General features: G+C 32.0%; 1 long non-coding RNA gene across 1 annotated transcript in view; it reads left to right on the plus strand.

Moving 5' to 3' along the window:
• Positions 1-6,765: 6,765 nt before the first annotated feature.
• The window catches only part of LOC115883951, a 63,176-nt gene continuing 46,114 nt past the window's right edge, over positions 6,766-23,827 (plus strand). The window contains exon 1 of the long non-coding RNA XR_004050474.1: positions 6,766-6,973. This is a non-coding gene — a long non-coding RNA (uncharacterized LOC115883951). The remainder of the gene's footprint in view (positions 6,974-23,827) is intronic.

Raw genomic sequence — 23,827 nt, forward strand, 5'->3', positions numbered from 1 at the left:
ATACAAAATACAATAATGTATTTTATTATATTCAAATTTCATTGATTTGTAACATAATATATAGGAAATATTTGTGAATTAATAAGAAGTTATACCTATAAAAAATAAAATTTGAAGTTTCATTACAATGTTTAAACAGCTATATATTTTTGATAAACGTGGAAATACGTATTTCATATTATTTAAAGTAGAATAAGATAAACAAATCAAATTTTATTTATATAGTGTATATAAAATATCGTGTATTCTCTTTTTAGTGTATTGGTTTGTTTATTTTATCTGGGAAAGGCAATATCAACTAAGGATAAAAACTCTTTTTGCAAAAGTTTTACCAATTTTCTTTTTACTTATCAAGTGAAAAAAAGATTTGCATTGACTTTTAGTTAAATGACACAATTACAACAGGTGATTTTAAAGCTTAAATCTTCGAAAATTTTTAAGCTTTATTTTAAAGTTCACTTTTTAATAAAATGATGAAAGCGCTCCAATGGTTCATTTTTCAAAATAATGGCGGATGCGCCGGGCTCAGTATAAAAATAATTCAAATCGGTGGTCTCAAAAATATTACAGAAACCCACTACAGAATAAATATTTCAAACATTTGCTTCTAAATTTAAAGCATATAGAGAATAGGTGCTTATAGTTTTTTATTGTATGTGCAGAAAAACTCTATGTTGATATCTTAATATTTTTATGATATTATTATATCTATTATCTATCTATGATATTCTCTACACTCTCTTTTTGGAACTATACACTTTCTTACTTTAAAATATCTATAAGTAGTGGTAAAAACGTCGATGTTTGACATATTCTACATTATTTTTTAATTATTTTCTTAATTACTTATTATTTAAAATAAATATTTTAGAGGTTTATATGTCTCAGAATCATGAAATGTACTGGAGAGTGTAGATACCTACATTGAAAATGGTTTTAATTGTATGTATATTAAAGATAAAAATATAAAAAGTGTATAGAAAAGTAAAAAATAATACAAAATATCGAACAGTAAAAATTGTATTAAATCAAAATAAAAAAAACTTACAAGAGAAGCAAAAAAAGTTTAAGGCAAGACATTTAATTAGTGAATTTGAACTGGCATTCTTCTGGGACATAAATCAAATTAACGCGGTATTGTTTTTGAAATAATCTCAAAAAATATTTTTTTGAGGTTTTTTTTCAGAAACTCTTTATTAAAAACTTTATTGATAAAAAGACATTTTATTACCAATAAAAATAATAAAAGTCAATATAATAATTACGGAAAACCATACAAACGTTTATCAACTATAATGAGCAGCAGTGTTGGTATCTCATAAATTATTTGTCTTTGTTGAAATGTTAAGTATAGGTTAATACAGTTGGAGTTGGAATTTTTAGTGTTACAATAGAAAAATAATTGTAGCATAAAATACTAGTTCACTAGAATACACCAAAACTTTTTATTTTTAAGGTGTAATAATGATATCTGGAAATCCTACTGTTTAAATGGATAAATATAAGTCAAATTATGTATCTATTAACATTGTTTAATAGAGAATTAACAGTAAAAAATGACAAGTTTCATGGAAAAGCGTTGGTAATGACCCTTTATGTCCTTAAGTGTTGTTAAGTAGGTGAGTTTTGTTGATGCCAATAATAACTGTTTATATCTTTATAATTAACTAGCGTGTACCCGCGACTTCGTTCGCGTCGAATTAATCATTTGTAATGGTGATGATAAAGCAAAGCAAGAATTTCCATTAACATAAAAACTGGATAAAATTTTCTCTTTATGTCAGCATGAGAAATAACAATATGGCGATATTATTATATAACAAGCAAAGCACGAATTTTTGTTTCATATTTTCTGAAACACCCTGTATAAATTTTTAAAAAATCTAAAAATATGTAAAACAACAAAATAAAATATACGTGTTTAAGCGTTTTTTCGGAAACTTGACCGTTTTTAAATAAAAAATATTGTAATATTTGAGGGGTGGTTTCACCCCCTTGGAACTGGAATTTCAAAAAATCCCTACTTATCGAACCTCTACACATTAGAATCAACCTGTATGCAAAAATTGAGCTTCTTACGTTGAGTGGTTTGAGCAGGATCGTGATTAATCAATGAGTCAGTCACTTAAGGATTTTATATATTAGTATAGATTTATTTATAATTATACAGGGTGGTCCGTACCGTTACAACTGTATTCCGAAAATTTCGGCAGCATATTCTGCAGATGAAAATAAGTAAAAAAGTTTGTATAAATGTATGTCCTAAAATACGTAGTTTTGGAGATACAGGGTGTAGAAATTTCATTTTTGTTTCGATATATTCCAAATAATTTCTGAGATAATGTCAATATTTGGATGATAATTTGTGTCTGGGAGTTTTCTGACATGAGAAATTTGATTTTGATGTCGTTTAAAAACCGAAAAAAAAATAATCTTAAAACTCAATACAAAACTAAAGTACAATATAAAAAAATACGATTTATCTGAAAGAAAATTTTTGACCCAAACCGCGCTCATAATCCGTTGGAAATCATACACCACCCGCCATTACGAACGGGGCGGTATCAAGTCCCGAGATTTTGACGAGAGCACAGATCGACAGCCCGTTCGTTTGCCTGGGACAGCTCTCGTTCAGGACCCGTTTTCCACCTCTGCCGACATGACAGCTGCCTCTCTCGCTGAAAAGGGATCGATGGTGACGTCATACCCTTCGCCCGGCCCTAGCGAGGGGCAAAGGCTGCCTGTCCCGGGGGTTGCCCGTGTTAAATTTCATATTTGTCGCCTTTCGAGTAGGCTGTGACGATATGTCTATATATCCGTACGCCAGAGTTAGACTATGTTCAGTCTAAAAAATATGTTTTTCAGCAGAACAGTTTTAGTGAAATACTTTTAGATATTTTGAAATTGTAAAAAACTCTGTTGGCAGATTTTTAGTGATTACAATAAGGAACATAATGTAATTTAGCTACTGGAATCATATTTTCAATATTTTGAAATTAACATGGTTTTGTATATGTATGTGTAGATAATTAAACAGTTTCTTATCACAATTCATTAGAACATGATGATCATTTTCTTATTTTTAATTTATAGAACATATTAAATTATACGTATATCTCAGTATTAATTAATAATTTTAATTTATATGTTACGTGTAATAAAAATAAGTTTATAATGCACGTCTTAACAGTATATACAGGGTGGGTCTTAAATAAGTGCAAATATTTTTAGGGGTTAGTATACTTTGACCCCAGAAACACGATTATGAGGTTTTTTTCACGAAAAAAAATTAGAAAATAAGAAATTAAAAAAAAATTGTTTTTTTTTAGTTTTTAGTTAAAAAACATAATTTCTTGATTATATGGCAACATAGGTAGTAGATTAAATTTACAAGCAAGAAACCCCAGAAAAGATCCGGTAATTCTCAAAATTTAAGCAAAATTTTTTTTTTAAATTTCCAAAGTAGGTACTTTGGACTTATTTGAAAAACGGTAAAGAGAAAATATGTTTATTTTATCGAGATCTACTAGCCCTAAAAATATTTGCACCTCTTTAAAACTCACCCTGTATATTTGTAATGTACCGTATGATGAAAAATGGCGTCCAGTTGGTTTGGAAATGATGATCGATGACATTCCTCATATAATACATATTTTACATATAAAATGACAGCGATCTTTATTTCATAGCTATATCTGACGTAGTTTTTTTTCGATCATGTATTTATTATTGGAAAAAAATGGGATTTAGAAAAAAAAAACAATCAAACTATATAAAAAGTATATTTAATAAATTTTCTTAATATAAAACAAAACATTAGGCTTGAATTTAGCCTATCCAATTCTAAATATATCAAAGGAATATTTTGGCAACATTTATAAAAACATTTACCCGTTTTTCAAAAATTTTAATCCCCAAAACTAAAATGTTTTGAAACATTGAAATATGTTAAGTTTGTTTTCTACCAAGAAAAATAATTCTAACCAGGCGATTATGAAATTTTAAATAATATGCGCCGGCATAAGAAAATGTGAATAAAATGATAATATAATTATATTATAGTATTATTTTATGTTGCGTGTATCATATTATTTTTGTTCATCAGAAGGTCATGTTCTCTATTTAAACCAGTTTTTTTAGAACTTACGACCGAGAAAAATCAAAGAATTTTCTTGATTTATGTAAGAACAATCTTCGGATTTTCATGAGGTTTCCACTAGGACACAGTCTCGTCAATGAATACCACAGTTGATTGGCACACCCTATATATTATCATTTTTTCTGATAGATTTTACAAAATTTATCAACTTTTATAAGGTATATCATATACCTATTTTTAATATATTCTGAATTTTTCAATTTTTACTCTTTTTTTAATTAATTTATGCAAAATCATCATAAGTTGTAACAAAAATATTTATTATTAATTATTAACAAGTAGTTTAGTAATTAGACAACAATACAATACAATCGTCATTATTAGTTTATATTAATTAAGTTTACTCAAGTAAACTAAAGTCACAGTCGTGAAGTTCTTGGTGTATTTCGATATTCGTGCCATTAACTTTGATACGGCTGTTATCAGAGATGGTCGGTTTTTTTTTAAATTGAACACCCTGTAGATAAATAGTACTGAGTCTGTGGTTGGTTCCTTGTGAAACATCGTTGAAATATTAGTATTTTAATAAAACACGGTTTTAGATGTATCAAAATTTTTTTAGTAAGATTAATTTGTTTCATTTTATTAAAACCAATGATTTTATTACCTTTGAAAAAGCCATATGAAATAATACTGCATGTATCTACGAAACCATTAAAATCTTTGAAATACTTTAAATACAAAAAATGTTCATTTTTCAACTCTCTATCTAATAAAAAATAATATACAGGGTGTTCTATTAAAAAAAACTAAGAAAAATGATTTTTTATTTATATAATATTTTTTATATAAAGATTTTTTTTGAACACCTATATTTCTTACATTTTTAATGTTGGAAAAAAGTGTAACTGAAATGAACTTTCTCCCTGTATCTTTCCACAGCTAAAACCACCCCGAAAGAGGAGAGAAAAGAACGCTACCACCCTCCCCCCAACCGGTTTACGACACGATATTAAACGTCGTCCCCGAAATAATTTATGTTAATGGTCTTCGAGCGGACCAGCCGACAAGCTTTCGGCCTTCCGCTCGCAGTGCAGAAGCTTCAGGCAAATTGTACTAAATTTAATACATTATTTGCCGAATAGACGTAAAAGTGTTTTGGAAAGAACTCAGCTTAAATTTAGTACAATTGCAAATTTTGGAAATTTTTAAAAATACAATATTTACGTTTACCGGGTGCAGCGGCAGTGCTATTTTATCAGTCAGAACGCTGGCCGTATATGAGGGATCAACTAAAAATACTAAGGAATTTTAATATAGCAAGTAGAAAAATAAAAATACAGCACTAGTTTTATTAATTGACAGTTTTTGGGCGTCTTTAATAATTGATCAATACTTTCTTCTTATTATTATTTAATAAAATATCTCATAAACCGCAAATTCTAATACGGTTATGATATTGTTCTGGTGTATAATTTTCATATCTGTGGGATGCTATAAATCCTAAGGCACTTTTCCAGGCTCCCCACCTACAAGTTATTTTCCTTATCAGACTCTACTTATACATATTATGGTGAATACATTGATAATAAAATATTAGATATATTATTACATCCTAATTATTTGGAATATGGAATTGTCAATAGGGGAATTATTATTAATAATTATTATGGAAACCCCATATGAAAAATGTATTCTAAATAAATATAATAAGTTCATTTTTTTAATATATATAATAATATATTTGCATATTTCTTAAATTATATGATGTTTTGTTTTATAGATGCTTGCATTTTACTTTAATTACTTACCTGCAAAGCTCAAATTTTATCGTAAGGTAATAAAAGTACCTTTGCATACAACTTGTGTTGCCATTGTCAATTTTTTTTCTAAATTTTATGATTATCATGAACAGTAATTATGACTGTTAGTAGTTAATTGTGTAATAAATTTTAATGTTTGATGAAATTTAGTTTCTTTTCTTAATTTATATGTATATTTTTAAAACAATTTATTCATAATTGGGTTTCCATAATTATAATATACTTAATATGTCTAATACTTTAATTATTATATACCTATACTATATAAACGTATACCTTCCTTCATCTTTTGGGCGCCTAAAGAACCATATATTGTTTGTCATTCTACTTTCACAACCATCCACTGCACAAATATTTCTAGTAGACATTTTATTCACAATTCGAACAAAACAACTAAAACACTATTTTTCGTTCACCCTATGCGTCGGACCGAAAACAAAACTAAAATAAACTTGGAACGCTGTGTACACGTCGAGCAACGGATGTAGACTGACCCAAGTCTACAAGACAGGCGGGGAGCGGCGGGAGGAATTTTGATACGGGCGAAGAGTGGGCCAACTGATATATTTATATTCTTTAAACTGTGATATTATCAAGGAATTATGTTTTTTAACTAAAAACTAAAAAAAAATCGATCAAGAAATTATGTTTTTTAACTAAAAAAAATCAATTTTTTTTTTCAAAAAAACGTGCACTTATGTATCTACATTTAGTACATTTTCACACCGTTCAGTACATTAATTTCCTTTCTACTTTGCCACAGCCCGCCCCTGGATCCGGCCGGGCTTGAGGCGCGCGACCCTGCCGACCACGGCGACGCATAATAGCCGTCGATAGCGGCAAGCGAACGGTCGAAATGGATTCCGAACCGCGGCAATCCGTTCTGCGCCTCACGCCGAAAGCCGATGCCGGGTGGCCGTTGATTTTTACCCAAATTCGGACCATTCTGAGAAGTTCTGAGGTCGAATCGTTGAGGATCGTGTGGATTTGGATGTTTCTGCTGTCAATTCTTCGGAGAAAGTAGTTGTTTTGGATGAATTTTCAGTTCTGGGTAAGTCAGATTAATTATTTTCAGTAATATGGTGAGGGTTTTACGTAAAATAACGGTTTTTATAAAAAAAATCTGATTAATTTTACTTTATTTTAATAAAAATAACATTAATTATGTTATAATTAACAGACCAGAGTTCTAGAGACGCTCTTTGGCAGATGTGCGTCTCTAAAATGAGAAAGCGCGAAACCTTCCATTGACTCTCCCTCTGTATCCACCAAATTTGTATAATACTTTAGTTTGCTATTTTTTTATTTAATTTTTCATTTAATATGTATTTTTATTCAGCAATTAATTCTTTTTACAAACTGTTATTCAGTTCATCTGTTAAAATAGTGCATTTTTACTCCGAATAGAAAATGCTATTTTTATAAACGCCACAAATATTTTTTTAAACAATTTCAAACGTTGCAAATAATATAAAAAGATTTAAAAGTAATACCTTGTAAGTAATTATATATCGAGAAACTATGGTTACGCTCGTTGAATTTGACACTTTATGTCAGTTTAATAACAATAGTTAGGCGTAAAAGTGCTTTACTTTTATGCCTAGGCGTTAAAACTTTTTTATAGTGTCAATCACGTCGCAAAAAGTAATGCTTTTGTGACGTTTGATCAAATATAATATTATTTATATTGAAAACTGCAACTGCAAAATGGCATTGGTGAAATGTTAATGTTTTTAAATCTAACTACAGCTATATTATACTTAGTTAAATGCTTGTGATGGTAATAAAATTATTAGAATGTTAAACAGGAACTATATAGAAAAGGATTTTTATAGTTGATAATTTATATTGATATAATATACGGTCATATAAAAATTATATTGTGTTAAATATATTGTTATGGAAACCGTAATGAAATTTTTATTACAATAATATATAAATGTAATTCTCTCCCATTTATATTTTCTTGCGCATATTTTTTGGCGCATGTCAATTGACACGCCGACATTTTGAAAATTTCAGCACATAGCTACTTCATTTCTGTAAGATATAGATTTTGTAACCAAATCATTTAGGAACTAATGTCAATACGTTTGTGACGGGTTAATTTTTTGAAAAAAAATCTGGAAAATAAACAAGTTATTTTTAATATGTATATTTTTTTAAAAAACTTGAATGTTCTTGAATAGTTGCATTTATATACTCAGACGCAAAAAAAACGTAACTAAAATTTTTACGTCAAATTTAAAGTGTGTCATGAATTTTTTAGACAACTGTATATAAATCTGTCAACTTTAATTCTTAACTCAGTTTTTTATAAACTTTAGTACCTACTTGGTTTATTATATGTATAGGGTCAATTTAAGGGTTGCTTTTTACCTTAACTTTAAAACACACTGTACAATAATTTAGTCAGTAACTTTTCCTAAAAAATTATTTTTCGATCAGAACCACGTTTCCTGAGCATTTTGTTTTTTGACTCATGTCAACACATGCCTCTTAATTTTTAAGAGCGAAATGAACTTGCCACCAACAATTTGCAATTTTTTCAACTATCATTACTCTATGATGTTATTTTTTAATATCACGAGATTGTTTTGGTGACTATTGTCGTAATGTCATAAGACTCTATATATTAAAATTAAAAAAACATTTAAAACGAACTTGGTTTTAATAAATATTAGTAACACTAACAGAACTAGGGATATTAAAAAAAAAAAATAACTGTAATAAATAAGTGTACAAACAAACAAAAACTGGTAAAAAAATACTGTAATAATTTATAGTGCCTCCCCGTCTGCTGTAACTAACTTTAGACGTCGATTCATACTGTTAATGAGACTGCAAATATATTGTGTTATGCTTTCCCATCTTGGCAACTAAGTATAATAAAAATAATAAAAAAATATTCAATCGTACACAACAATAATCACCAAAGCCATCTCGTCATTATGAAAAATAACTAATGAAGTTTTTTTTTATTTTAACACTGCTTCTTCACGAACGGTTCTCTGGACGCACTCAGAGTGATAAGGTGTTCTGGTGTTTTCCCATTTTCCCCACAGAATCTGTATTCGCCGTTGTTTCTTAGCTTCAATCCAGTGAGGTCTCAGACCTGTTCGTTGAGAAGACAGTATCCTGATAAAAACCCCGTGACAATCCAAAGATTGATCTTACTTGAATCCAAGTTCTTGAAGCCAGTTTAGCTTTTTGAAACATTCGAAATAAACTTGGTCAATACAGATGCAAGCTTTGGTTGACTCTTCTATATCCTTAGCCTGAATAAAATTTAAAAAAATAGTACAAGGTGAGTCAACGATAGAGTAAAGTTCATTGTCTCATTTGTTTCGAGGTTTACAAAAAAATATTAAATATAAAAGTTATAGAGACGGTTAAGATACACATTTTAAAATTATTATACAGTATACAGGGTGCTTCCAAAAAGTGTGGCGAATATAACACATGTTTTTTTAAATGCAACACACTATTTTTTATTTTATTTTTAGATTCCGCGTAAAATTCCATAACTTTTTTATATATAATGTTATATACCTAAAATTAATAGTTTTTGTTATATTTAAATTTGTTTAAACAAATGTTAGATTGCAGTGGGTTAAAAAATTGTCAATGATGGCATTGATTCTGAAGTTGGACAACTAAAATTTGGTAGGAGAATTTTATAGAGATATAGAAAAAGACCTATGTAAAGATATTTTAGTTAGATGTTACAGGGTGTTCAAAATATATTTAGGAATTTCAATTTTTTTAAATGGTACACCCTATATATTATCATTTTTTCTGACAGATTTTACCAAACTCTTAAACTTTTATTAAGAATGTCATATACCTATTTTTATTAGTTTGCGATTTATTCCAATTTTTACCCATATTTTTAATACAATTGCGCTATAACATCATAGTTGCCATGACAAAAAGTAATAGTTATCACAATTTCATGTCTGTTAAGCAAGTTAAGAACAAAATTTGAATTGTAGTTTAATTTGTTGTAATAAGTATAAATGGTAGAGATAATAGTTACAGATTTTCTTAAAATGAATTAGTCAGTGTGATTGATATACACAGACAAGCTTAGAAAACTACATTTTTTGGTTCAGTACTGTATATTATATAGTACTTTGCTAAGTAGGTACTATAAGAATAGATGTATATTATCTAGAAAACATCTTCAGTGTGTAATGGGACGGTTTCGCGGCAGTAGTAATATTGGCTTTACCAAATTATAAACCAGAATTACTACGAGAAAAAACTTTACTGTATGTTGAAGAAAATTCATATATCAGTAGTCTTCAGCAATTAGGTAATCTAGTATTACCCTAATCTGTGGCTATTCGCCCTGACGAAAAATCCCAAGTGTCATCTTTCATAATATAGAAATACACCAAGGAATTCACCACTGCGATTTAGTTTATTTGAGTAAAGTTAATTAATTTTAACTAATACCAGCAATTGTAACTAATTATGAAGCTACTTGTTAAAGGTAAGTAATAAATAATTTTGTTTTGTCATAGCAACTATGATTTTATAGCGTAATTGTATTGAAAATATGGGTAAAAATAGAAAAAATGGGAATAAATCGCAAACTATTAAAAATAGGGATATGACATACTTAATTAAAGTTGAAGAGTTTTGTCAAATCTATCAGAAAAAATGATAATATATAGGGTGTTCCATTTAAAAAATTTGAGATTTTCTAATTTTAAGTAGTTGAAATTCATAAATATATTTTGAACACCCTGTATCATTTAACTAAAATATCTTTAGATATATCTTTTTTTTCATTTCTATAAAACTCTCCTACCAAATTTTGGTACTCCAACTTCAGAAACAATGGGACCACTGACAATTTTTTACCACACTGCAATTTAACATTTGTTTAAATAAATTGAAATATTACAAAAACTATTAATTTTAGGTATATAACATTATATATAAAAAAATTATGGAATTTTACGCAGAGTCTAAAAATAAAATAAAAAATAGGATGTTGCATTTAAAAAACATATGTTATAGCCGCCACACTTTTGGAGCACCTTGTATACTCAATAATAATTTTAAAATGTGTATCTTAACCATCCCTATAACTTTTATATTAAACATTTTTTTGTAAACCTTGAAACAAATGAGATAATGGACTTTACTCTATCGTTGACTCACCCTGTACATATATTGTTTTATTAGGAGTAAAAATGACACTTTTTGTGGAAAGGCTGTACGTGTACGTTTGACATTACAGCCGAGGCACAAAATGACATGTTACTCCGACTAGAACAGCTATTTTTTCTCAAACGACACAAATATTTTTTTAAACAATTTCAAATGTTCCAAATTATGCAAAAATATTTAAAAGTCATACCTTATATGTAATTATATATCGAGAAAGTGCGTAACCATACTCGTTGAATTTGACACTTTACATCAATTTAATAATATATTTTTTTCCATAGCAACTGTTAAAATTGCCTTATATCTATCAAAAATAGTAGATAAAAAAGTACTTTAACCGCAAGGGTAGATTAAATGATACTTTAACAGCGAGGATAGGTTAAAAACTTTATTTCTTCTCTCACGTTTTTTAATTGCTTCCATTTTTGAAAACTTTTGTATTCCTTTTCAAAAGTTATTCGGGATTTAAATGGAAGTAGTTTGGATATGGCGTTTGTCGCCTCAGCCTGAATAACTGTTGGTAATTTACTTATTTCGTTTTGAGCCATTTCTGGTCCCAATTCAATCAGCAATCGACACAAAAGAGAATTAAAAAATATTGACTCAAAACTGACAACTAAAGAGACAGCTTTATTTATTTGTCAAATTACATAGAAACCAACGCCAACCTAGTGATGTTGGTAGCGAATATTTCCATTCGAATTTTGCTGGAAATTTCATAAATTTCCGTAATATTCGTTCCCAAACTCGCGAATATTCGCAAAAATCCGAATTTTGCAAGAAATTTCTTTTCAAAATTCAAGATATTGAGCAAAAATTTAACGAAAATGTATCAAGTATGCCGATTCTTAAGTCAGAAGAAAAAGAATGCTTCTCCGCCTTACAAAATAAAAAACCTATGGCTCTTGAACCGATGCATTTTGCCGCGAATCTCTTGGACCCCTGTTTCCTGGGAGAGCACCTTAACAATGAAGAACACATAGGCTATGTGACATAGCCGCTAGGGAATTTATTAACAATATCACCAACAATCATCCTCAGTTTGTCAATAATAAGCCATTTTTACAGATGTAACAAATTATTGCGCCAAATCGGGTTTATTTCACTACATATGGATGTCAGTTAAAAATGTAGACTGTCTAAGTTAGTGGCAAGCAATGTGTAAAAACACTCAGTCGAAATCGAGGTTGAAATATTTAGCTGTTGCTCTGCTGTCTTTACCAACGTCGTCTGCAGCCACAGAGAGAAGTTTCAGTACTTACAGTTTTATCCATACTAAAAAAGGAATCGCTTAACTGCATAAAGAGCCGGTAAAATAATATTCGTAGCTCATAACAATAAATTATTACTACAAAAACAAAAAGTGGATATGGAGCATGATATTTAACAACATGAAATTCCTCCAGAACCACTAGAACTCGTGGAGGTAGAGGTCCATCCTTCTGATTCAGAACCAGATGATACATCAAATATATCTGATTTGGAAATAGAAACTGACGAAGACAGTACTACTACTACTATAATACCCTATGAAGATGGGACCAGCCGGGATCGGCGCCTGATATTCCGGAATAGAATAATTCAGTTATTTGTGTTTTACGTTTTTTAAATTTATATTTCGTGCTTTTTTGTTTTTTTTAATTCATAGTCATAGTTCGTGGTTTATGCACAAAATACAAAGGTAACCAAATTAGTTTTGTTATAGGTTATGTTTATGACTTTTATGGGTTATGTATTGTTTATTAAAAATATAACAACTAATATTATGTTTATTGTTTTTTTTTCCACTTACATGTTGGTATCAAATGTCTGTCTAATTCATTCCTTTATTGTATTGACAAAAAATATGTAAAATTGTAAAATTTCCTAATATTTCATAAATTTCCGAAAGTTTCAGAAATTTCCTCTGCAACAATCAAAAATTTCTGAAATATTAACATCACTACGCCAACACAGCACAATAGTTTTTCTACTAGTAATAAATTCCTTGAAATAATAATTTCTGAATATTTTTTAAAACGTAACTCGCTTTGGAAAAAAATATTGTTATATACACCACGATAAAATTTCATTATCGTCTCCCGAAATTAATTCAGTCGCGATTTCATCGCTCGTGAATTGATCTTTTCGGTCGGCGATAAAATACCATTTTATCGTTTTGTATAAAAAAAAATAACTATTTCATATTGTCAATCACGTTGCAAAAATTAATACTTTTGTGACGTTTGAACAAAAAGACATTATATCCATTAGAACGGTTAATATTTTCCTCAATCCGCTCATCTCCATTTTCCATTTTCATTTTCACCAACGCAGAGACGACGAATTCCGCGGAAATAGAGGGTGATGAAGGGGGAGAGAGGGGGGAAAAGATTAAGCTCCGGCGCCCTGACTCTCGGTTATGCACAATTTAATTTACATAAGCAAATCAAAATGCAAATTAGCGCCTCTCGCGTATCGATCGCGCACGGAGACGGGGCACGCGCAGACCGTTCCTTCCGAACAATGGCGCTGGCAGAGCGTCCGCCACCACTGTCGAGGTCGGCATTGATTTTCCTTAGTTTTCCATTTCCCTTGCTTTTCGCCATCGAGTCTTCTATCCCCCTCCTCCTCCTTTACGTCTCTCGCTCTCACCACTCTCCTACGCTTGCCCTTATTTTTTGTCAGTTTGAAAATATGGTAACGACGCCCCCAGGGGGCAGTGAAGTAAATTTGAGATTTTTGGAATTAAAAAAGATTGAGTTTTTTTCTCTGGAAGCTTGGGTGTATTGCTTAGATAAGGAGTGGGCATAAATGGAAGAAAAAAATGGATAATAGCGTTGGGGATGGATAAGAATATTTTAATAAAAACAATTGGGCTGGTTGTATAGTGGATGCTTCAACATGCGAATTGCAGAACGCGGGTGAAGGCGTGTTATTATTTCAAGGAATTTATTACGAGTAGAAAAAATATTGTGCTGGTTTGGCGTTGGTTTCTATGTAATTTGACAAATAAATAAAGCTGTCTCTTTAGTTGTCAGTTTTGAGTCAATATTTTTAATTCTCTTTCGTGGCGATTGCTGATTGAATTGGAGCCAGAAATGGCTCAAAACAAAATAAGTAATTTACTAACAGATATTCAGGCTGAGGCGACAAACGCCATATCCAAATTACTTCCATGTAAATCCTGAATAACTTTATGAAAAGGAATACAAAAATTTTCGAAAATGGAAGCAATTAAAAAACGTGCGAGAAGAAATAAAGTTTTTAACCTCTCCTCGCTGTTAAAATATCATTTAATCTACTCTTGCGGTTAAAGAAATATTTTATCTAGTATTTTTGATAGATATAAGGCAATTTTAACAGTTGCTATGGAAAAAATAAATTTAAGAACATTATTTGCTATTTAAACCATGAAGTTTTAAGCTCTCGCACGTCACTGATTTAATCAAATCATGCACTTATTATTACACCATTTTGTAGATAATTTTATAAGTAATAATTTCAATAACTGGCAATTAGCTATTTGGTAAAAACTAAAAAATTGTACCTTTAGGGGTGATTTTGGAATGGTTTGCAAGGTCGGAGGGTTGGGGCTTTTTAATATATTAATCTAGAACATAATGGCTAACTAATTACAAAAAATCAGCTTTAGAGGATTCCACAAGCCCATGATGTAATTAAAAATAAGTGTCCTGTACTATATCTTTAAAATAAAGGTACTATAACTTTTAAAGCATAAACTGCCACTGCTTTAAATACCAAATGGAAACTGGTTTGACAGTGGTATTTTACCTAAAACTCGTACACATTGTAATAAAATAAATTGCAATAATCTCGTTTAAGTTGTAAAACACATTGAGATAAAACATTAGCAAGATTGTAAAGTCATAATGACAATGAATCATGAAATTTGTTTATATTTCTACTGATAATTTAATGTAATTATTCTATTCATAACATATTCACAACAACAAATGTATTTTTGTAAATAAAGAAACAGCAAGGTTATTGTCCGAAATAAAAATAATTAAATCGATACTCTTTGTTTTCAATTCTTTGTGCTCGCGGATTTTATAGTAGTCCAAATTTCCATATATTTTATAAATTACACATGAAAAAAAAACGATTGTTTAGAACAAATTTTCTTTTTTTCCAAAGCAGCTGTTAAAATTGCCTTATATATATCAAAAATAGTAGAGAAAATAATACTTTAACCGCAAGGGTTGATTAAATGATACTTTAACAGCGAGGACAGGTTAAAAACTTTATTTCTTCTGGCACGTTTTTTAATTGCTTCCATTGTTGAAAATGTTTATATTTCTTTTTATAAGTTATTCGGGATTTAAATGAAAGTAGTTTGGATATTATGGCGTTTGTCGCATCAGAATATCTGTTGGTAATTAACTTATTTCGTTTTGAGCCGTTTCTGGCTCCAATTCAATCAGCAATCGATACGAAAGAGAATTAAAAAATATTGACTCAAAACTGACAACTAAAGAGAGAGCTTTATTTATTTGTCAAATCACATAGAAACCAACGCCAACCCAGCACAATATTTTTTCTACTCGTAATAAATTCCTTCAAATAATAATTTCTGAATATTTTTTAAAACGTAACTCGCTATGAAAAAAAATATTGTTTTATACACGACGATAAAATTGCATTATCGTCTCCCGAAATCTTTTCGGTCCACGATAAAATACCATTTTATCATCTTGTATAAAAAATAATTATTTTTTGTTTAATTTTATAGATTTTCTAATTTTACAACTAAGTTTTGTGTTAGGGCACTGTCGCGTCGTTCTATATTTTTGAAAACAGCTTTTTTACGACGTCTTACCAACTTTTACTTTCAGGTAGAAAGCTTTTGTATCCCTATATATAAAGTCAGACAGTGTATTATGGCCGTGTTCCAAGAACTCGACAAACAAAATGTAGTCTAATAAATTAAGTTGAGTTTCGATCTGTCCATTGGCGCAGTCAGAACAGGGTCGGGTTTCTTTACATTTCGCAGTGGCGAAGCTTCCGTTGATGCGGGTGATGCGTCGCATCCGGTCGCATCCCTTCAAAATATTATTATTTGTTTTCATTTAAAAGAGTCATTGAAATCTCCTGTAATAAATTAAAATTCTCAGTAAATTTTTTCAAATAATTAAATTCAATTTCAATTATTTGATATGTGTATTGATCGAGCTTTATAGATAACGCCTACGCGCTAAACGCTAAAAATAAAAATATCTCGACTGTGCGATGATGCGACTGTCCTCGTTACATCTTGAAAGCCGCCGAACACGAACAGAGGTCAGCAAACTTTCCGGCCGCGATTACGTCTCCCGTTCGCTGTTTTAATCGGTGGGTGATGCGGTTTTTTAAACACAACTCGTTCGCGGTATAAAATAAAAAATATCGTATAGAAATAAGTTTGCAATCTTTCTTCAATTTAAGATGTATTCAAGAACATAAAAACTATTGAAGAAGAACCTCCAAAACATATTTTGAATTTGAATATTAAATTAAAATCGTGTATTCGTCAATGTCTTTGTAGAATGTAGTAGAATGCAGGATTGTAAGAGGGGGGTAATCACTGCGACCTTAAAGATCTATTGTGCCTCCCTTCCTTGAGTTATATAGTAGCAGTATATGAGCTGTCCGATATCGCGCAGTCTATAACCCATCATACCCCTGTTGTAGAGAGGACAGGGTATTTCCCATCCTCCTCAGACAACAGTTCTTCCTCCGAGGGTACACACCCTTCCTTGGGAGTTTAGCCCTCCGTGCCGCCCTTCACAATCGAGGAGCTTGCCTCCGGCTAAGGAACCCGTGAGATGGAGGCTGGAGGATCTGTCTCCATTTTCTCCACCTCTTTATCTTCGTCTCTCCTTAGACCTGATACCGGTGTTGTCCCGTATCTATAATAGAGGATATGTCTCCCTTTCTCTATTGCCTACTTGGATTTGAGGTCAATTCCTGTTGTGAGGACCTGACCAAGACCCTCCTCCCTCGAGTTGATGACTCGCCAACTCGATGTCCTTACATTGTTCTGACCCTGGATAAGGCTCAGCAGGTAGGTGGTGTCTTTCCCCTTGCTCCTCGGCAGAAAGACCGTGATGGCTGCCCCTTTAGGGATGTTTCCTCCCTTCACTGCAACCAGTTCCGGCCCCTGACAACTTTTAAGCGTAAGTGCGATTTCCACCAACCAATAGGTCTGTTCACTAAAAAAAAATTGGCACTAAAAGCGGTAAAAAATTAATGTTTTTGTATTATAATACCAATTAAATAACTGTTTTTTTAAAAAAAATAAACTCCTTTGACAAGAGAGACTCTTGAAGTTGTGCGCACCGTTCAAATTAAATAAACGCGCTTTCATTGGCCTGACGTCACATGCCTGCCGCACGCTGCTCCACTTGCGACGGCAAGACCGTGATTCAGTTTGACTGTGACACTCCCTATACAAGGTATTGAAGTACAGTCGACATTTACAGCAGTTACATTATTATTTTTGTTCTGAATACCGTAAAAGAAGTTGTTTTTGTTGCTAAATATGGAGGAGGGTTTCCAGAAAGGAGATTCACATAATTTACCGCAAGTAGATGTAAATATGGCATTTGACTTTCTCGCGATGAATACTGATTATAACCAAGTTGAATCCAGTGGTGTTAAAGCCTTTTTACAATATGTTAATAACAATAAAAAATAGCGAAAAATACTTAGCACAAATAAATCTGCAAATGTTAGCAAGAGGTGTTGAAAAAGGAATATTTTGCGTAGCACACCCCAATTTTGAAACTACAAAGGAAATTACTGTTATCAACGTTAAATATGATGAAGATTTTACAAAAGGTCATTGACTCTGCCATACACTTTTGGAAAACCAACATTTTTAAATTACTGTATGCAGTTTTTACTGAATAAACATTTAAGATCTTAATAAAAATATCGTTTAGGAAACCATTGCTTTATTTAGAAACAGACATGGTATAATCTTAATGTACTATTGTATTATAATGGGTTTTTGTAAGTTTATTATGGCACAGAAAATTCTAACTATGTTATCTAGTTTTTGAACCATTGCTGAAGAAATAGTAGAGTGGGGTCGTAACATTTTAAAATGTCACAAGCGATTCATTATACGTTCAATATGTATTCGCACACTTGCAATTCGTTTTGTAAGCAGAACATCATCCTTGGTCAATTTTACATTACTTACAAACTTGGATGTCTGATCAATATACACTTTTTTTTCTAAGGGATGTTTCAATTTGTTTAAAACCTCGGTCGGCCATAATAAAGCAATTTTCTGGAAGAATTTTTAAATATCCACAATCTTCAAATATTGCAACATCGCTTGCGCGTCCTCCATACCCACAAGATATAAAGTTTATGAAACCATCAGGAGGGGGTACATGATATCAAATACTTTATAGTGTTACACTTTTTATACTCGGACCAAGTCAGCGCCTGTTGAACAGGGTCGTTAGGTTTTTGAATTTCAATTTCCAAGCAGTCGATGATAGACGTACATTGGAAAAAGACATTCGAAATTGAATGGGAAGATTTGAATATATAAGGAAAACTTAAACAATTAGTTTTAAAACTAAAATTTGATATAAAAATTGCCGACTCTGAACTGTCTAGAACTTGGAGAGGTAAAAAGTAAAGTGCGTGTTGAAAAGTAGAGTAAAAAGCGACATTTTGGAACTGAATTGAATTCAAAAGTGTGATTAAGTGTTAAAACTGTACCTAGTAGATCCTTTGTTTGTGTAAAATACAAACGTGTCTGAATAGAGGCTATATAATTTTACAATAAGGACTTTCCATCGACTAATAATAATTGAAGGGTCGTTTATGACTAAGCGTAAAACAGAATCGGTTCAAATAATTCTGAATACAGTGGCGTAACTTGTAGTACAGAAAAAACTTGACTACAACTATGTAACTAATCTAATTAAATCTAGACATGGATACAAGAAAACGGCGCAACGGATCCGTCTGTTATGTCTCTGGTAAAGCGCTACGCGCGATTAGCGAGCATGTGACGTCACACCCACGGTAGCTCTCCTGGCAGCGTTTTCCCGCCTCGACGAAAGGATTTAAATTGAATTACGAATAACTCGAAAAGTATATGAGTATTTGTTTTCAAACTTTGTACGGTCTTTCAATAATCACAAATTTATAATTTGCAGTAGAAAACTAAATTTTGTTGACAGACCTATTCGCCGATTCTTGAGATACACAATCTATATATGAGGATCATGCCCACCCGAAAGTGTATCCCCGCAAAACGCAGCTGACCCACATTTTGTAGATCGTTGTGTTGAGATCCGATCGCCACTACTTCGTCCAGTATAGCCTCTTCTAGAGACGTTTGCTGGTCGGTGGTCAGAGCAACTTCTGGGAAATCCTTTGGCAGCACCGCCATTTTCACTTGTCCACCAATAAAGCTGGTGATACGTCCCTGCTTACGTTGTGTTGGACGTCAATGTCTTTGGTCAAAGTAAGAAAAAATCTTGTATTCAACACGGTGCGAAGCTGCATGTACGCCACAAAACGTATCATTTTAACTCATAATAAAACAATATACTATTTTTTTCAAACGTCACAAATGTATTAATTTTTGCAACGTGATTGGCAATATAGAAAAGTAATTTTAGCGCCTAGGCATAAAAATAAAGCACTTTTACGCCTAAGCATCTCTCTCTCTTCAGTCCTGACCCCCATTAGGGAGTGTAGTGGTCAGCGTAACATCATGGATGATTTTTCTCCATGCGCCTCTGCCTTTTATTATCTCGATGACATCGTGCATTGGCTTGCTACAGCTAGTCGTGATCTGGTCTATCCATCGAGTTGGAGAGCGGCCACGTGATCTACGTCCCTCCACCTTGCATTGAATTATGAGGCTTTCCATATTGTCCGAACTTTTCCTCATTATATGTCCAAAATATTTTAGTTGTTTTAGTCCGATTTTACAGGAAAGCCTGTTAGTAATATTAAGTTCATTTATAATGGAAACGTTTGTACGGCGTTCAGTCCATGGGATACGGAGCATACGTCTATAACAATACATCTCGGTAGCATTGATCTTCTTACGTTCCGCCTGCCTGAGAGTCCACGATTCGCAGCCATACGACAATATTGGGAGTACCAAACAGTTGACTAGCCGGTTTTTGGTGGCTCTTGAAATCTGGCGGTCTTTCCAGATCTTGGTCAGTCTCCCAACAGCTACCTTTGCCATATTGCACCTACGCTTCACCTCTTTTTTCGATATTGCCTGCTTTGTCAATAGTGATCCCTGGTATACGTGAGCAACGACTTCAAAGCGGTCGATATGACTTATATTTGGATGGTTGTTATGTTTGCCTATCAACTATCATAATTTTGGTTTTGCGTATTTAGTTCCAGACCGAGCCGATTGCTTTCGTTTTCTACCCTATTTACTAAATTGATTAACTCTTTTTCACTGTTAGCGAGTAGTGCTGTATCATCTGCAAAGCGTAGATTATTTATTTTTTGGCCATTTATTGAAATGCCTCCTTCCCATGTTTCTAGCGACCTTCTCATTATGTATTCTCCGTATATGTTAAATAGTTGAGGAGACAATATACACCCCTGTCTGACTCCTTGTTCGACGCCTAAGCATAAAAGTACGAAAATATAATATTAAACTGACATAAAGTGTCAAATTCAACGAGCGTAACCATAGTTTCTCAATATATAATTACATACAATCTATTACTTTTAAATCTTTTTATATTATTTACTTATTTATGGTGTTTGAGAAAAAATAGCATGTACTCAGAGTAAAAACTACTCGCAGCCTCGCCATAAAAAGTGTCATTTTTACTCCTGATGAAACAATATACTATTTTTTAATTTTCTTTTCTTACTGTGACTCCGGTTTAAAATATTAAGGCACGCCAATGACCAACCCAGATGACCGGTGAAAATCTGCTGCTGTCCGATTTTGCCATTTATGGCAAAATGAAGTGGGGTCTACTCTACTAAAATTCTTACCACTACCGACTGACTTAATATGGCTACAGTTTATTAACAGCTCGGTATATAATTAAATATAACACGAGAATGTCATTTCGGTTGAGTCTTTTAAAAAATAAAACGTTATGTCATCGTATTTATTAGAATTGAAAATTAAAACTTATTATAGTAATAGCACATAATATTGAAATTAATGGTTGGCTGGGTATATAAACAAAATTGATACGCAGTGACGGCGTGTGTGGATAGGCATAAATTTTAGTATTAAAAACAAATCCTCATCTGGGACTGATGGGCTTACTCTCAAAATGTTCCCTGAACTTCCTGAATGCACATTTAATCCATCTACTACTTTAATTAACGAGTCATTCCAAAAAGGAGTTTTTCCAAACTGCCTTAAAACAGCAATAATTATTTCTCGGCATAAAGGAGGAGATAAAGATGAAGCTTCGAACTATCGCCCAATTACACTCCTGCCCACATTATCTAAGATCATTGAAAGATTGGTTAAAAAAAGGTTTCTATCTTTTCTCTTTAAATATAAAATACTTACTACACATCAATTTAGATTTCTAAGTAACAGTTGCACAAATAATGCTATGTTCGACCTTTTTAATAAAGTATACTCTAGCCTGAATTATCATCACTCTACAGCTACAATTTTCTGTGATTTCTCTAAAGCTTTCGACTGTGTAAATCATAATATCTTGTAACGTTTTTAGTTCGTTACATGTCTTTTTTTATATATGATATATGATGTCTGGCGTATCGTCACCCGATTCCGTATCGTTCAGGCCTGATAATCTATTTGAAACGCTTGGCGTAATTTTTACGTTCTCTAGTCAACAACCCTGTTATCGTTTCACTGCTTTTGTGGGGGGTTGTCGAGATCATTTCAAGGCGCCTCTCCGTGCTTAACCTCACTTTGTTTTGCCGCTCTGTTGTACCCCAGCTTTTAGAAAGATAAATTAAATCTTGCCTCAAAATCTGAATCAGCTGCCATTTCGAAGCTACAGGTAAAGATGAGATATTATCTTTATTAGACTCGTTATTATTATTGAATATTTTTAGGGTAGAGTTTTGGATTGACCCACATTAACTCGTATTTGTATTTTGCTGGCACATTGGTGTTCTTTTGCTTTTGTCCTCCACAATGTTACATGGAAGAAAGGACAGTTTCTTTGATTATTATTGAGCCCTCGGAAGTAATTCGAGATAGGTTTATTTTGTTTATTAGATCTTGTTTGGTTTTAAACAAGAGTTTCGTATTTTTAGGGTCCAAGGTTATGGTCCAAGTTATGGACATTATCCTATGGTTGGATGCCCTGTGTACGGATGTCCTGTGGATGAGTGTCCCATGTAGGGATGGTTTATCTTATATATAGAGTGCCCCAGCGTGGATGTAGCTTGAGCCCCATGCTGCTTCTTTCCCATTTCTAAGCCTAGTCAATAGTTACGGCTGGTATTATTTATGGTGTCCTCATTCTGGCCTCTTTTGTTGTATTGGCCAACAAGATGGCCGAGAGACAGTACAGAGATGCGAGCCCACCTCACGCTGTTACTTTTTGAAGCATGATTGCATAAAGAACACCTAAGTGTAGATTTAAGTTCTAGTTTTCAGTAGATTTTCAGTCTTAACATAATAACGTACATTTTAAATAATATCGTACAGACTATGTTTAGTGGTTAGATTATTAAGAACATTTATGTCGATTTAGTAGTTACAATATGATTTAGATCTTAGGTTTAATTACATTACGTCTTGTAATAGTATTACTTTCTATAGATATTATTATTGCGCTATATAAACAGATGAATAACGAGACATAGATTCTAGAATCTACGGGTTGCAACATCTCAGATTTAACATCGCATAAAATTTAACAAATTAAATAAAGTAATGCTAGCCTTTCATATATTTTCTATAACTTTACACGCATTGTATTTTTCCATAGTCTTTTCATAGAACATATTTAATATTATTTACATACATAGCTTTACTCGACATATAACCACTGGAATAATTATTAAAATTATGCAATGCTATTTACCATCAGAATAAATCATGAATGAATATAGTCACTAGTTTTAAGTAATAAACAACTGTGTTTTCTTTCTCTGTTCATGCCCGGCGCCCAATATTTGTATTTTCGATTTATTATTGTTAGTTAGTTTCTTTCCAGAGAAATACCTTATTCACGACTGCTCTACCAACGAAAAGCTGCCGTTCGCAGTGGTAATGTTAAAAAAAACGCTATAATCTTAATTAACAAATTGCAATACTATGGATTCAGGGGAGTGCCGCTCGAATGGCTTAAGTTATATTTTGGCAACAGAAGGCAGCTTGTGAGGATTGATACGTCTATATCTTCGTGTAAGCCTATAGAATGTGGTGTCCCTCAGGGTTCAGTACTTGGCCCTATTTTGTTTCTTGTGTTTATCAACGACATTGCAAATCTAGACATCTACCTCTTTGCGGACGATACTAGTTTCACTTGGAGCGGCCCAGATGTTACGGCACTGTATAGTACTATATCCAGTGACCTACGCACCATTAAATCTTGGTGAGATTCTAATCTCCTATGCCTCAACCTTTCAAAAACTAAAGTTTTGTCATATAGAAGTACTATACAACCTTTTGTACTTAATAACACCACTATTGACGTCGTGGGCTCTATGAAATTCTTAGGACTTGTTGTAGACAACTCGTTAAAATGGGACTTTCACATCGAAGCTCTGTCAAAGA

Source organism: Sitophilus oryzae, unplaced genomic scaffold (assembly GCF_002938485.1).
Source record: "Sitophilus oryzae breed Bouriz unplaced genomic scaffold, Soryzae_2.0 scaffold_2006_pilon_pilon, whole genome shotgun sequence".
Classification (NCBI taxonomy): domain Eukaryota; kingdom Metazoa; phylum Arthropoda; class Insecta; order Coleoptera; family Curculionidae; genus Sitophilus; species Sitophilus oryzae.